This window comes from Symphodus melops (genome assembly GCF_947650265.1).
Source record: "Symphodus melops genome assembly, chromosome: 14".
NCBI classification, from domain to species: domain Eukaryota; kingdom Metazoa; phylum Chordata; class Actinopteri; order Labriformes; family Labridae; genus Symphodus; species Symphodus melops.
The window spans coordinates 22,846,319-22,861,557 of NC_136704.1; the positions used below are offsets into that span (position 1 = coordinate 22,846,319).

General features: G+C 44.7%; 1 protein-coding gene across 1 annotated transcript in view; it reads right to left on the minus strand.

The window, feature by feature from the left end:
- The window catches only part of gli3 (GLI family zinc finger 3), a 99,497-nt gene that overhangs the window by 28,522 nt on the left and 55,736 nt on the right, over nucleotides 1-15,239 (minus strand). The gene's annotated exons all lie outside the window — the stretch shown is intronic.

Here is a 15,239-nt window from a genome sequence, read left to right on the forward strand (position 1 = left end):
CAAAGGCAGCTTTCACCACCAGCGTCTTAATCAGAGGGAAACGTTAGACCGAGCTCACCGCCGGCCAGCGCCAGACAAGCAACACTACACCGCTGAATCCGAAAACCCCCGTACAGAATTGCACATGACAAGTGCAATGTTGAACAAAATCCACCGGCAAGTCTCACACGAGATGCACAATCTCGCCCTTTAAATAGAACGCAGCACTCTCAGGCTTTTTTTCCCGTCTTATCAGCCTGAATTGTCTCCACAGTTTGAGATGAGAAGCAAAGTTAGGAACGATCCAGAAAAACTTCTCATGAGCCGAGTTTCAGATGAACTAATTTGTCTCCCTTCTTATAATTGGCTAGGAGGGCTCGGTAACTTCATAATGATGGCCTTCGCCACAAAGGCCGTCCCCTGAGGATGAGGAGAAATCCACATATCAGCCAGACATTAACAGGCTCAGAGATTAGACTGAATTAGCCCCTCCACTTCTCTGAGGCTCCCTGGTGGACCAGTCTGCTGTGACAAAAGACCCCAGGAGGAGGAGAGGACGGGCGAGGGAAGGAGGGAGGGAGGGAGAGGAAAAGTGAGGGTTTAAGAGGGAGGAGGAGAGGTGGGAAAAGATGAGAGAAAAAGAAAGGGGTGGGGTGGGATGGGGGGGGGGGGGGGGGGGGGGGGTGAAAGACCTGGCCCCGGAGTTTGTCTGGCAGTGACCTTGAGCAAGGCCAGGGGAGCGGAACAGCCCAATTACGACCTCCGCCCCTTCCCCTGATCCCCAACCGGCCCTGCAGTCCCTCCACTCCACAGCCCCCCTAATGAAAGAGCTCAGGCCGAGGCAAATAATGAGCCCTGAGGAGCGGAAACAACACTCACACATTCACACACACACGCCAGGACAGACGGAAACACACAGACGTGGAATTCACACTTATAAACTTCAGCGGTCTTTCTGTAATGAGCCCAAAGGGGTTATGGGAAGATTTTAACGGCTTTTACCGCGTTAAAGTGTGTGACAACATGTCTCAGTGATGCTGAGGCAGGCTGTGCGCGAGGAAGACTCTCAGGAGACAAAGTCCTCACAGGAACCTCACAGCCTGGTTGTAAAAGTGTGCAAAGGTGACCCACTAAGGGATCACGGTCACGGGGTTTTCTTTTTTTCTTTTTTTTTCCAACCTGCATTCGATTGGTGAGATTCTGCACGTCTTCAGTCGCCAGATCCACAAGAGATTGTTTTACTTCCTCCACGCCTTGCAAGCAAAGCTGAGGGCAAACGGTGGGACTTCAGAACAGGTGTGTGAACGAGCGTGTTTACAATAAGCAAGCCGTGCGCCCACACGCCACCATTACATGCCTCATTGAAACAGATCTCCACACACAGCTGCAGACGTGACGCTTTGGCACTTTGATGTCACATGGCTGACCTCGCATTATTCACACGTACACACACACACACACACACACACACACACACACACACACACACACTTTAGGGAAAACAAACAAAAAGAACAATGAGAGAGAAACAGAAACGTTTAAGCACGTCCTGAGTTTGACATCTTTTAGAACATAAAGTATTCAAAAAAAAAAAAAAGCCCTGCTATTCCCAGATGTATTTTCCATGTGAAGGCAAAGAATATGGAAAAAAGATATCCTAATGGCCTTGCAATGGCTGTGTACAGAGTTGAAGACATTTTCGATTTAGACCTGAAGCCCCAGAAGGAAAGGTTGTGTGACTCTTTTCCTCGTCTGGCCCGGTTGAGGAGAGCCAGACACCCACTCTGGCTGCACTGACGCTGATTAACCCTGTCATGTGTTGGCTGCGTCTCCTTACACTGACCCTGGCTAAATGCCTCCACTCGCTTTGTTTTTCCAATTAAATTACCGAATAAGACCAGAAGAGTCCTACTGGAAGGTCTGGAGCGCTGTAAAAAAGAGCAGGGTGAAGAAAAGTCAAGAGAGCAGACAAGTTGATTTAAGACGCTGACAGGAGATGATAATATGGTGTTTGATGAGGTGAAGACGACAAAACAAAAAGAAGGGATAAAAAAAGCAGAAAGGCTTTTAACCTGCATATTGAAAAATGACCAGCGGGGGGCGACTCAACTGGTTGCAAAAATATATATTTTTTTTTTTTGCATGATACATTTTGTGATTGGTCTCAAGTGCAGGTTTTAAGTCTTCTTCATAACAACACAGAGTTCATTTTGTAAATAACGATCCTATTTGGAGATACATTGTTCTGAAACCAATATTAAGATCGGTATCGGCTTCAGATACGGCTAAAATACAATATCAGGTATCTTTCATTGCAACAATACAAAGTCCAAGAAATTCAACGAGTACCAAACAACAACCAAGGAGCCCAAGAAGTTGAACTAGTTACAGGTAAACCATCATGAGACAAGAAGAAACAACAACAGTGTGATGGTAGCAGAGAGCGTAAAGTCAGTAAGAGCTCACAAAACATCAACAATCTGTGTTTTACAGCCAATATTATAAATATATTTGAACTTGTACAAGTTTTCTATGTCTTATCAAAGTTAGCCAATACTATGAAATTGGCACCAGGAAGCAAGATGACATCTTACTTGTGGTACAGTTGACTAACAAGAATGTATGCTAACTGTTTGCTACCGTTCAGCAAGAAGTGTTTATCCAACCTCTGGTTCCATAAAAACCAAAGAGGACAAAGATCAAAATACTGAACACAAGGTTGCAAAAGATTAGGTTCACAACCCAACTGGTGACACTTCTTGTATACAGTCAGTAAAAGGGAACGAAAAGTTGAATGAGAAGGAGGGAAAGGTCGAGAGGAAACAAGGGAGGGAAGTGTGAACAGTAGTGAGTGAGCGTGTGCTGATATGCAGAGGACTTTGCATTGGGGAGGGAAAGGTGGACAGAGAAGACTTAGGAGACAGCAGAGCTTGAAAGGGAGAAGTGAAATAGAGGTCTCAAGGGGGGGTGGGGGGGGGGGGGGTCGGCAGAGCCAGGTGTGAGGGGATTTGAGGAGGACAGCAGGGAGATGGATGCTTTGGAGGAGTGCGGCGTGTCTCTGCTCTTGTGAGAGAAAAAAAAAGGCAAAAGAGTGTCCGCGTTCAGCGTGATCGTCTTAGCATCTGCCAGAATGCATAAATCAACATGACGAAAGGAAATAATCTGACAAAGTGCAGTGTGTGTGTGTGTGTGTGTGTGTGCAGGAATGTTCACCCCGTGTGTGTGCTGATATGCGAACGGGTCTTAGTTACACCTGATTTAAGATTTACATCAAAGCTGTACCGCAGGGTTTGCACTTTCCTTTTTCTTTCCGAGCATAGAAAGAACTTCAACTTCTCTCCTCCATTTTCCCTTCGTCGGTTCACAATTCCTATTAACCTTCGTCCTGCGATGCAGGGCACGAGGAACGCTTCAGCTCCTGACATATGGAAACCATTTCCTTTCACGTGGCCTCGCTTAAACCAGCCAGCTCCTCTTTAAGACATTGCATGTTTACACGGGGCGGTCTGTGGATCTTAAACTGTCGTCCTTTTTTCACCGGATGCACACACACTTGCCAAGAGTAAATATGCCCTGAAGCCATTCGGAGGTTTGGTACAAGGGTGTGTGTTCATGTTAACTGGCCTTGAATCTTTGTTTGGAACACGGTTGTATCAACACTAATAATTTTTTCCAAATGAAAGCCGAAGCAGAAACACACAGCTGCGGTGGAGGTTGATGACTTAATGTAGGACAGGAGCGATCATTGTGGTGCGGCCTGGTTAAACCTGCTGGTATTGACACAGCGGTCTGCTAAAACAGGAACCGTGCTTCGCAAAATCGCTTTAGCTCGAGCGTGAAATGGTCGCACATGACTCGAAATGAAAATGTTCTTGATGTGTGCTTTACAGAAGGGTACAGGAAATTGCTGAGTCCAAATCCAATAATCCAGCAACTGTGAATACTCAAAGCCCAACATTTTTTTTTTTTTTCAGCCATAGCTGCTGGAGTGGTCCAAGACGGAGATTCAGAAACAAAAAGACCGACAATTTGAGAGTCACGATACCCAACCATGTCCTGCTTTTTATTCTCCTGTAATTAAAGCAACATTATGCAAGAATTGGTATCCGCTGTAACTTGGCATCCTTACATTTCAAGAGGCAGTTCACGCTCTGCGCTTTCCTCGACCACGAAGTCCATACGAGGAAAAAATGTTGCACTAATCTCATCAGCCGATTGATGATAGTCCAACTGACTTTCAGATGCAGCTTGGTGGTTCGATCCCCAGCTCCTTCAAACTCAAACTCACAGCACAAATGGTAGAGAACGAGCAGGGAGGCTGTGATTGGTTCATCTGATTGGTACCTCGTGGCAGCCATTGGTCGAATCTTCTCAGGCTCACAAACTGCTACAGATGACAGATTCTGTTTGTTTTTCAGAGCACATGAGTTATTAATTTCTGTCTGGACCTAAAGACAATTTCAACCAAAATCTTAAAAAAAATGGATCTGGAGGAAATTAGTTATGTTGACTTTTTGAATTGAAGCAAAAAAAAAAGGCGAGAATAATGTTTTTTGAAGTATCACAGGAATTATTTTGGAAGCTGCAGTTGTGCCAGTCTCAGTGTTTTTGCTTTAATGGAACAATTTAGAACACTTGAAAAGCTAAAAGTATATAAATTAAAAAAGTAGAACAACGACTCGGGTGCACAGTGTAGACTTGTCTTCCTTGACACATCGCAGCCGTGGCCACAAGAGGCTGAGTGAGGAGAGAAGTGAGGCGGGAACAGTCAGGTCGTCTTCTGACCGGGGGTTGACAGCATCACATACCCTCTCCAACTTTACCTCATCTCACCACCTCACAGACCCCCCCCCCCCCACACACACACACACACACACACCTCAACCCACCCAGCTACAGTACAAGGCTGCCACCGCTCTGAAAGCCTAAACCTGAGAGGAGGAAGAGAGGGGCTCCTGACAGCGGAAACAGAAGCACTTTAAAGCTCCAAACCCTTTCACTGAGATCAAAGACGCACAGGAACAGAGCCAGCTGAGACCCAAGGAGAGAGGAGAGGGAGCCGAGACAAGGAGAGAGGAACAGAACAGAGGTAGATGGATATCTCGATTCCTAATAAATCATCGGAAAAAAACCCCTTTAACAAGTTCTGTCACTGCAGCACAAACCGGTGACTTCATTTTCCATGTTGGTAATGACGATTACAGCAACTGTAACAACGGAACTGTTTTTAATTTCAGATCCTGCTCGCCTTTTGAAACCAGAGTCCTCAAGGTCAGGCGCCAGGATTTTACTAAAAGAAGTGTACAAGCATCACTTACAAACTCTGGCTTTGTAGCCTCGTGTTTACCACCAACTGGACCATTTTATTTTTGAAAAAGGAGTACGCAAGCACATTGCAGGAGATGGTGGATACTAATTACTCGATATAGGTTTCCTCCAACTTGTCTGCTGCAGGTGTCATATCCTGCTTTATCGTTGGTTTTATTCTAAGCAGCAAAGTTATTTTCAGTGTGAACACCATTCTGTGTAGAAGAAGACTTGAAACTAGAGATTTAGACCGCACCGTGGTGATAAATCAGGGGGGGATGATTTGGTCATCTGCACGTCTGGTTTGCATGCAGTTGGACTTGTTTTTGCAACCTGTTGAGTCGCCCCCTGCTGGCCAATCGGAAGGACAGGTTTGCGATGCTCGTGCGTTACTTTTATTTGTGAGACAAGGAGTTTTTATTTCCACACAGGTGAGATGATGCATCTGAGTGTGTTGTGAATGTTAATCTCATGCGGTTTGTTTCCATGTGACGCTTATCGTTCTTCTGCACCGCCGGTGTGAACGCCAAAACTACGCAGTGGCAGCGTTCAGAGTCTGAGTGACAGCTGAGCTTTGTAGCTGCGTTTGCGGCAGCTGATCAGCAGAGAAAAATGTTTCCAGCGTTGAAACTAGGAAGTTCAGAGGTGGTGCTCATCGTGCTGGTTTTGTGAGTTTATGAGTAGAGATAAGAAAAACAACAACAAGCCTCGAAATATTTCCGAGGGTGATAAATGAAGATAACAAAGCCTTTCCTTTTGATCAGTTCTTCCACCATTACGTGAAAAGTTCCCACTCTCCCGGCAGGACGGGGCAGATCCTAGACCTGGTCTGGTCTGGTCTGGCCTGGACTGGCAGGGTGAGGTTGCCAAGCTTTCTGGGGAACTATGTCCCCCTGGAGCTGCCAGGTCTCTGTGTGACCCTCTGACATCAAAGACTCCGGTCTGGGTTCAGGAGGGTGGGGACGGCTTTCTATTCATGGTCACATCAAGCAGGATTCCCTCTCTGTGGGATGCTTCTGGAGGCGCGCCAGACATTCCCGTAAACACACACACACACACACACACACACACACACACACTCGCTGTCCAGTTGACTACACAGCGCTCACGTTCAGCCTCTTGTGACCCCGCCCTCCCTTTTTTGTCGACATATAAACAGCAGAAGAAGCACACACACACACACACACACACAAACACACGTGTCCCGCCGGTAAGACGTAGAGTACCTCTCTGTGGGCACGTATCATTTCCACGCCACTGCAGTGGTAACACGTGTTTATCAACATGGTGCAGCGAGTGTGACACGCTGAAGTCAAAACAAAGGGGCTCCAGGTGGCGGAGGATCCGGTGAAAGGTCGTGACCTCACTGAAGATGTGTCACAAGACGCACAAAACGCTGCTTATCTGAGATCTTTGAGATGCGATTAATCATAAATAACATCATTTGAACTGTCACATATCTGGCCTTGCTTCGGTTTAAGGTTTTGTAAAGTTTACATTTGGGACCCAGCGGGACTATTTTTGTTTTCACACGGCTGTTTCGCCTTTTTTTTTTCTTTTTTTTCCCCACTCCGCAATCAAACGTAATTTTCGTCCATTGAGATAAGAACGTCTACCAAAAACAAATCAGCAGAGAACCAAGCACGAAAACATGAAAGTGAAATTGCACAAAATGAGCTTTTGCCATTTTTTTCCTGTAATTTGAAGGAGGCGGCTGGAGTCAGGGAACAATCATGAGACCAACATAAGAAAAAGGAAAAAAAAAAAAAAAAAAAAAAAAGATTTTCTTGTTCTCTTTCTTGATTTTTTCCCTTTTTCAAACACTTTATAGCGTGAAACGTTCTCCTTCATCTCCATTTGCCTGATTGCTGCTTTCTTTTCTTTTCTTTTCTTTTTGGAAAAGTGAGCACAGGTGGAATTAGCAGCCCTTCTCGGTTGGTGTTTTGACTTCCTCTGGCATGCCGCGGGCTACAGAGAAGACAGGAAGGGACTCCTGGGTGTTGAAGTGTTAAACTTGTGAAAACAGGGAGGAAGCACATCTATCTCTCCTCTTCCTCTCAAGTAACGTCTCGATGGCCCCGACATCGCCTTCACACAAACACCCGGCTGACGCCTGCAGCCAAACAGGAGGCTCAGGTTCCACAACCCAACAAATCCGCTATACCCCGACAAGTCAGGTAATGAGTGTGTGTGTGTGTGTCCCAGGTGAGGAGTACGAGTGTGGCCCAGGGCTGCGAGGAATCGGCGTGGATCCCCCTCAATTCGGCGCGTCACGCTGGGCGGATGAAATGAGCAGCCGCACGGATGGGCCCGAGCAAATCACAAACAATACGCGGCGCTACAAGACAGCAGAGACACACTGCTGGAGATGGTTAATCCTTCAGACGGAGATCTGAGGTAGAACAACAGGAAAAGAAAGAGAGGGGGTCGGGAGGAGGGGGAAAAAAAGAGGAGGAGGGCTGAGACACAGAGGAGCATCAGGTACAAGACACAAATATATGTTTCTCTTCAGAGCTGAAATTCTCCTTCCCAGAGTGAAATCCATCACGTTTTCTTAATACATACTTCTGTTGGAGGAAAGGGGAAGGAAAGGAACAGAAGAGAGGCAAGTGCTGGTGGGAAAGTGAACAGACACAGCCTACTTTATTTCTCGCCATTTCATCCATCTTGCTGGACTAATAAAATGTCAAGTGCAGTTCCTTGATATTTAATCATGGAGGCGCTGAGTGCGTGGTGCTGCTGAGCTCAGGCTTGCAGAAAAACTAAACACAGACTCGTGTGAAATTTGGATTTAACCAAAAGAGGATGTTTCAACAACCTGCTGAGGAAGAGAAATGATTCTGAGCCTGCTGTGCAAAACATTACAGCGCTACACTCTGGCAGGTTTCTTAGCGCTATTAAGTCCATTCAAATTCAACCTTTTTCCTCCATGATGTAGTGACAGAGAGAGGCGCCACAGAGCGGGCTTCTTTCTTACCAGTGCAGTCACCCTGCAGCTGCGTGCATGAGTGCACGTTTAAGCAGCTCCCACTGGACACTCACAAGACGACTCCTCCCAACGAATGAAAGAAAAGTGATGCATCATGGGAAAACAGAGGTGGCAAAGGTTTCTGCTCAGTCAGAACTAAAAAGTAACATTAAGTCTATACATGTTATGGATATAAAATCGGATATTGGAGATACAGGGAGTTCACTTCTTCTTTGGATTTTTTTTTTCGATGAAGTAAAAAAAGGAGGAGTGGAGACTGGAGATAAAAATGGGGTTCAACTCATTTAAGTAAAACTGCAAATGTGTTCTTGAACTAAAGGCCTTTTTAAACATGTGGAAATACTTTATTTGTTGCATTTCGGTTTTGTGAATCATATAATGAAGGCTCGACTGGGAGAGATGGAAGCCAAAGTAGCAAGGGAGGAAACGAAGGGAGGGACAGAGAGAGAGAGAGAGAGAGAGAGAGAGAGAGAGGGAAAACGAGGAGAGAGTTGGAGAGGATTTATGAGCCTGTTCCCTTGGTCTCGTTACTTGCTGTAACTGGCCCCCAGAGTGGGACGGCGGGGTCCGGAGCCCTCAGCTCGCAGATCACAGTAATGGAAAATCCACGTTTCTACTCGGCTGCAGCGAGACATCTGCAGGGCACAGGCTGAGGCAAATAAAGTACAAAAAAAAAAAAGATTTCTTAACAGTCTTGTGCATTATGTAAGGTGTAAAATGAAATAACCCGTGATCGCAGAAATATGTAATCTCAAGCTTAAAGTACGATTTGTAAAGCAGACGTCGGGACAGCGGTCTAGCCTCAGGATGTAGAAGTCAGAACGAGGCGGCGCGCTGCTCGTGCTGTAATAACTTGACACTCTGCTGCTGTTCTGGAGGAGGGTCTATTACAAAGTCAATTAAGAAACCGGCACGGCTCATAAAAGTGACAGTCAGCCACACCCACCGCGTACGTGACCGCCGCAGACAGGAAGAAACAGGCTTCAAACCGAAGGAGCCTGCAGCTTTCAAAGATCGTCAGGGCAGAAGATTTGGACTTTAGAGAGGGAAAAAAAACGGACAAATTAAAAAGTCTACCTCCAAGAAAAAATCGCCAACTATTACTGGGATCATTTCATTAAAACAAACAGAAAACAGATTAATGTTCAGTTTCAGCTTCTCTAATGGGAACATTTATTCATTTTCATTTGGCACATATTTTTGTAAACTGAATATTTTGGGGGGTGTTGGTCCACTGTGTTTTATTAAACAGTCTCATTGTGCAGCGAGAAATTTAGATTTTGTATTTTTCACCGTTAGAAATAAAAAAAATTAAAAAATCATTTGGTAAAAATAAACACAAGTTGCAGCCTGTTCATTTTCTATGATCTTATTTTCCTGACTATGAATTATGAATTATAGTAATTAATAAAGATAAAGATAATAGTGCCAGCGCTGTAAGAGAGCGATTAATAAACTGTGTGTTCATTTTTTACCAAAGAGGAAAAATATAAAATAAACAATTTTGATGAAATGAAAAAAATGTGGTGATTCTTAAACGCTGACAAAAATGTGAGTTTTAGCTGGAATGCACACACACACACACGCACACATTAGCACTGAGGCTGTTGGCACCTGCCTGTTATCTCTCCCCCTCAGACCTGGTTTTCCATTGTGCTCCATGGGAGAGCTACAAATTGAGATCTCAAACATGAAGAGGGGGGTAAATGACTGGTGTGAAGGAAATCAAATCCGCTAATGTGTTACATGTGCAAATTCACAGGCCTCCTATTAGAGATTAATGTATTCTCCTTTTATCGACATATGTACATTTTACAAAAGGTATTTATAACCGGCCCTTAAATTAAATTCAAACCAGGACTAAACCTGCAGGACTCACAAAGAGCGGAAATATCTGCTGAACAAATAGAAGCATAGGATTATCATGAAGGAAGCGTTTACATAAGGAATCATTTTTTGGGGATTTTTTTTGCTTTTTAGTTGAGATTATTTCATGAATGCATCAGTCATCAACCATTAAGCATTGTGCAGAAATAAATGCATGTGATATTTAGGAGGAAGAGGAGGAGGAGGAGCAGCCTCCGTGCAGGTAATCGTATCCTGGTGAGCAGAGTTTTGGAACATGTCTTAACACATCTCCACGGGTAACGACTCAACCCTTAAACCTTTACAGGGCTTGTCAAATATCTGCTGTGCCAACTCCTTTTTTTCCCCCCCTTTTCCTAAAACCTGCTGGATCCATCATTCTCAAAACACACCGGTGCCTTCACAACACCACGGCCTGCACAGAAAAAAAAGAGAGAGAGACTACGCTGCCCATTTAAGCTTCTGAAACGGGTGTATTACAAAAAAAATAGATATACTGTAACTTCAATCTGCCCACATTTCTGCTTAGGCATTTATCTCCTTTCTCTCTAAATCCTGAAATTGCTTCAGAAAAAAAAGAAGAAGAGGTTTGGGGGGTGGTGGTGGTGGTGGTGGTGGTGGTGGTGGTGGTGGGGGGGGGGTACTTGCCCTTCTTTGCACATTTTCACAGAGTGGTGCACAACTTTCTTTCTTTCCTTTTTTTTCTCTCTCTCTCCAGTGAAAATTGAAGAGGCTTTATGTCAAATGCGGCTAAAGCCAGCCTCTCCATATCAAACAACGCAGCGCGAAAATTACTGTGGCGATGATAAGGCTGGCAGATAGAGCGGGAGAGGAGAGCGAGGAGGGAGAGAGAGGAGAGGAGGGGGGAAAAAAACTGAAAGGAAGTGACTCTACTCAATTATACTGCAAAATTGGTATGACTGAATATTTTTCATTCAGGTGACTGATAGTATCAGTGAAACTGCAATGCAGATAAATAAAGGAGCCTTCTGTCAAGAATAAACACCATTAATCATGAAGCCAGCGAGTGTGTGACCGCCTGTCCCCCCGACTTACTCCATAGAGAAAGTATTAAAGAGGGGGGAGAGGAGAGGCGGGGGGGGGGGGGAAGCAGTGACTGCAGCAGAGAGAGAGAGAGAGAGAGAGAGAGAGAGAGAGAGAGAGAGAGAGACAGAGAGAGAGAGAGAGAGAGGGGTGACCTATGAAGTCACACAGAATGGGTTTTGGACAGTTGGAGAGGAGGATGAAAAAGTGGCCTTCGCCTCGGTGGCGTGCGTCTCGGTGACAGCAGCCGTATCAGGACAGAAATGATCAGATGAGATTATGAAACAATCATCAATTCTTTAAGTTATTTATGGCTCCACTTCACATTCTGCTTGGGTCTAGACGATATTCAAATGTGAATATTAAACGGGAATTCACAAGCAAGGCTGTGATTTTTATTTTTTATTTTGCACCACGGAAAAAGTGAAAGTTACAACGCCGGGCTGGAAAGAGGATACAATTAGTTAGAATGACGATGGTTTGGAAATAACAGTCAGGCCTCCACTTTCCAGAACAAAAATCCCCAACAATCAGTAGCTGCTGAATTGGCTGAGAACGGTCTCAAGCTCGGTTAAAATCTGCACAAATGAAAATGAAACTTTGCGACAAAGTACGAAATATCAAACAGAGCCTCCGACACGTTCAACTCCAATCACACCGAAAACATCGACCGATGAAGCTGCACAAAACAGTTCTCCTCCAGCTTCTAGAAAAGCTACACTAGACCCCTTTGTCTTTCTATTGTTTTGCATTATGTGTCTGTGTGTGTGTGTGTGTGTGTGTGTGTGTGTGTGTGTGTGTGTGTGTGTGTGTATGTATGTGTGTGTGTCTGTTTTTGTGTGCTGCAATGCTCGGCCTCGTCTCATCTGGAAGGAGGTGTTGAGATAAGACCCTGGTCTTTATGCTAAGCAACACGCTGCTCCTCTATGCCCAGATTGGGCGCTCTGACAACAGTTTATGTAAATTACAAAACAACACAGTGCACATCTTTAAGGGGGGGGTGGGGGGGGGGCTGCTCTGCACCGAAGGGAGAGGACAGTGAGGGAGACGTGAGAGTAAAGAGTTGGTGTTAAAATCAGGGGACGGGATATTCGTGAGAATCTCAAGTGTCTTAAACAAATAAAACAACGAGTTGATTCACTCTTTTTTTTTTAGCAGCAGCAACAACTCACACAGAGTCAATTAACTCCTTCTTCCTGCTTCATCGTTTCAAACTCAGGCTGTGCTGCGATGACAGAGACGCGCTGCACTTCTCCCCTGGTACCTCCAGTCAGGCTGAGCCCGCAGCTGAACAAACACACTCCTGAATGAAATAACCACACAAGCTGGGAAGATGGAAACACACCCTCGACAGACAAAAAAAAAAACCAAAACAAACCTGAACTCACACAGTCTTTATTCACGAGTCTCACTCTGATGTTTTCTTTTCAGGCATCATTTCAGCGTCAGATTTTGTATTTTTCTGAGTCCATTAAAACAATCTTTATTTGTAGAACAAAAAAACGTGATCCCTATGAATGAAAAGCTCCCGGCGTAGATAGCAGAAGAGAGAAAAGTTTCTAAATTTGCACTTTATTATACTACATTAGTACTGCATGGCATGTTTTACTAATGAATATCTCATCAAAAATCCACTTACAACTTATAATCAATCCCTTAAAGTCAAAACTCAGGGCATTTTTTTTCCACTAAACCTTTTCTAGTTCATTCCCTCTTTTTAACTAAAATACATATAAAGTTATATTTATAAATCAAACAGAGAAAAAAAAAACCTTAAAGTCAATATTCAGGGTAAATGTGACCTCATCATTAAACTGATAACAAAGCCTGACAGGCGATGCACAGGGCACGTTTAGCAAACAATCCTCCAACTAATTGACCCCTCCGAGTTATTCTTTTTGGTTTGCATGTTTATAAACTCCTAAATGGACTCCATCAGTCTCTCTAAATACTTTCTTAAATCCACATACGGTAACAACGCAAAAGGTTGTGAGTCAATTGCTTATCCTGTAAGAATGTTTTGTTGTTTTAGTGGCTCCATTCACAGCACGAGGGCCCGGGGACTGCAGAGCAAACTGCGACGCTGATAATTGACTTGTGACGAATACCTCTGTTTGTTCTCAGCCGTCTCCGGGTGACCGAGAGCCGGCGCTGAGCCGCATGAGAGGCCTATTTTGTTTAGCTGTGTACCGTGGTCAGGCAATAAAGCTCGACTGAAAGGAGCCGTCTCTACTCTCGGACCCCGAACTCCCCCCTAAATTCCCATTAAGCCACTCCTGCACAATGGTGGTGGCAGAGGGGACCTGAGCCCCCGCGGAGAGCCAGCTCTTCACCGATCAATGTGTTTATTTAAGCAGGACGCATCTTCTCAGGAGCAGGAAGGGGCCTCTCTCTTTTTTTAGTGATGAGCTATTTCACCACCAGAGGAAAAAGAGCTAGCTTCAGTTTCAGCTCTTTTGCTGGTTCTCGATTTAAACAGAACGAAAGCTTAAATCAGGAGGTTGCAAATCTCTGAAGAAGCTTCATTGGTTTCATTCTAAACTTGGGTTATTGAAACTCTTCCCCACTCTTTTTATATGAGTTCCTGAGCAGAGCAAGCACCCACAAGAGGGGACCCCCACCCCCTTCCCCCCGGACCCTGAGGCTTTAATATTGAATGGCACATTGGTACCTTCCCCACAAGAATTCATAAACTAAACGATTAGCCTCTGTCTGTAATTGCGTGCTCCCTTGCCTAATAGGGGAGGTGAGGTTAGGAGGGAAAAAAAACAAAGGACAGTTAATTTGTGATTTCCTCTGCTCATTTGAAGGCAAATTAAGTGTCAAACAGCTAATACAGAGCATATTTCATTTTATGAGCTTTTAATTTAATTCTACTGCCTCATATCGCTGGAGCCCGTTAGCTGCGCCGCTGACGCCCCGCTCCTCGTCTGAGAACGGGGGCCATAAATAAACATGTTTCAATTAGGCCCTTCACTGTAATAGGATATGATTCTGCTCATTTGCAACGTATGGATGGTGGATGTGTCATTGCGACGTAGAGGAAACAAGCTGCCGGGCGTCTGCTGTGTTTTTTTTCTCCGGCCACGGATGCCCAGTGGTGACTGGCTTTGCGTGCGTGGCGGGGGGAAGCTGGCTGGATTGATGGAAGCGCCGCAGGGGCAACCCAACTGTAATTACAGGCCGTAATGAGAGGCTGCATGGGGAAGTACTGCAATAATAGTCCCTGTGTACTTAGGCATATCTTTGAGAGGGCTAATAACGATTAATTCTGCACACCGAGGAGAACTTGTCTTAAAACAATCCAATATTTCTCCATAAGCTGCCTCTTTTCCATTTCCCTGAAGCGACATCTGTGCGTTTACTGCCTCTATTTGCTCCGGCTTGCTACAAGCAGCACTGCAGAGCAGAAAGCATCACTTTAAGTCAGAGGTGATGTTTACTCTTTTGGCTGCAGCTGGAAACTTCCTTGACTTTATTTTGCATGCAGCTTAACCTGAAACTGTAATTAACTCTAATTTGCCGTCAAGCAGTCAAACCCCGCTGTAATACGGAAAATGATGGATGTCTTTTGTCATTGAGGATTTTTGTGCTGCTTTTTTTTTTTTTAATAAAGCAGGCCATATTAGCTACTTACTCACTACTCCATTTATCCCACTTTCTTTGCTCATCCAGTCTCGACAGACGGCTGCTGAACATCAAGAATCTGGTTCTGTTCAAGGCTTCTGCCTGTTTTTTTCTTGCTTTCTCATATGCATGTTTGGTGACATATAGTCAAATGACATGAGATCACTTTTTTTATGATCTGGCAATTACAAAAAATTAAAGAAAAATGTGGTTGACAAACGATAGAGTGCATCTTCCTGGTACAAAGAAGTTGTTCTGCATGAGGCTCACGGAAGTTCACAGATAACCTGTGAAACAGTTCACACACTTGTTTTAAATACGTCTGGCCCCTGAACAGCTGTCTTATAATAATGACAAATAGTTTCCCTCAGCATAGTGTGTCATATTAAACAGCTCGTTGCTTAATGGTTTGGATAAATAGGCCCTA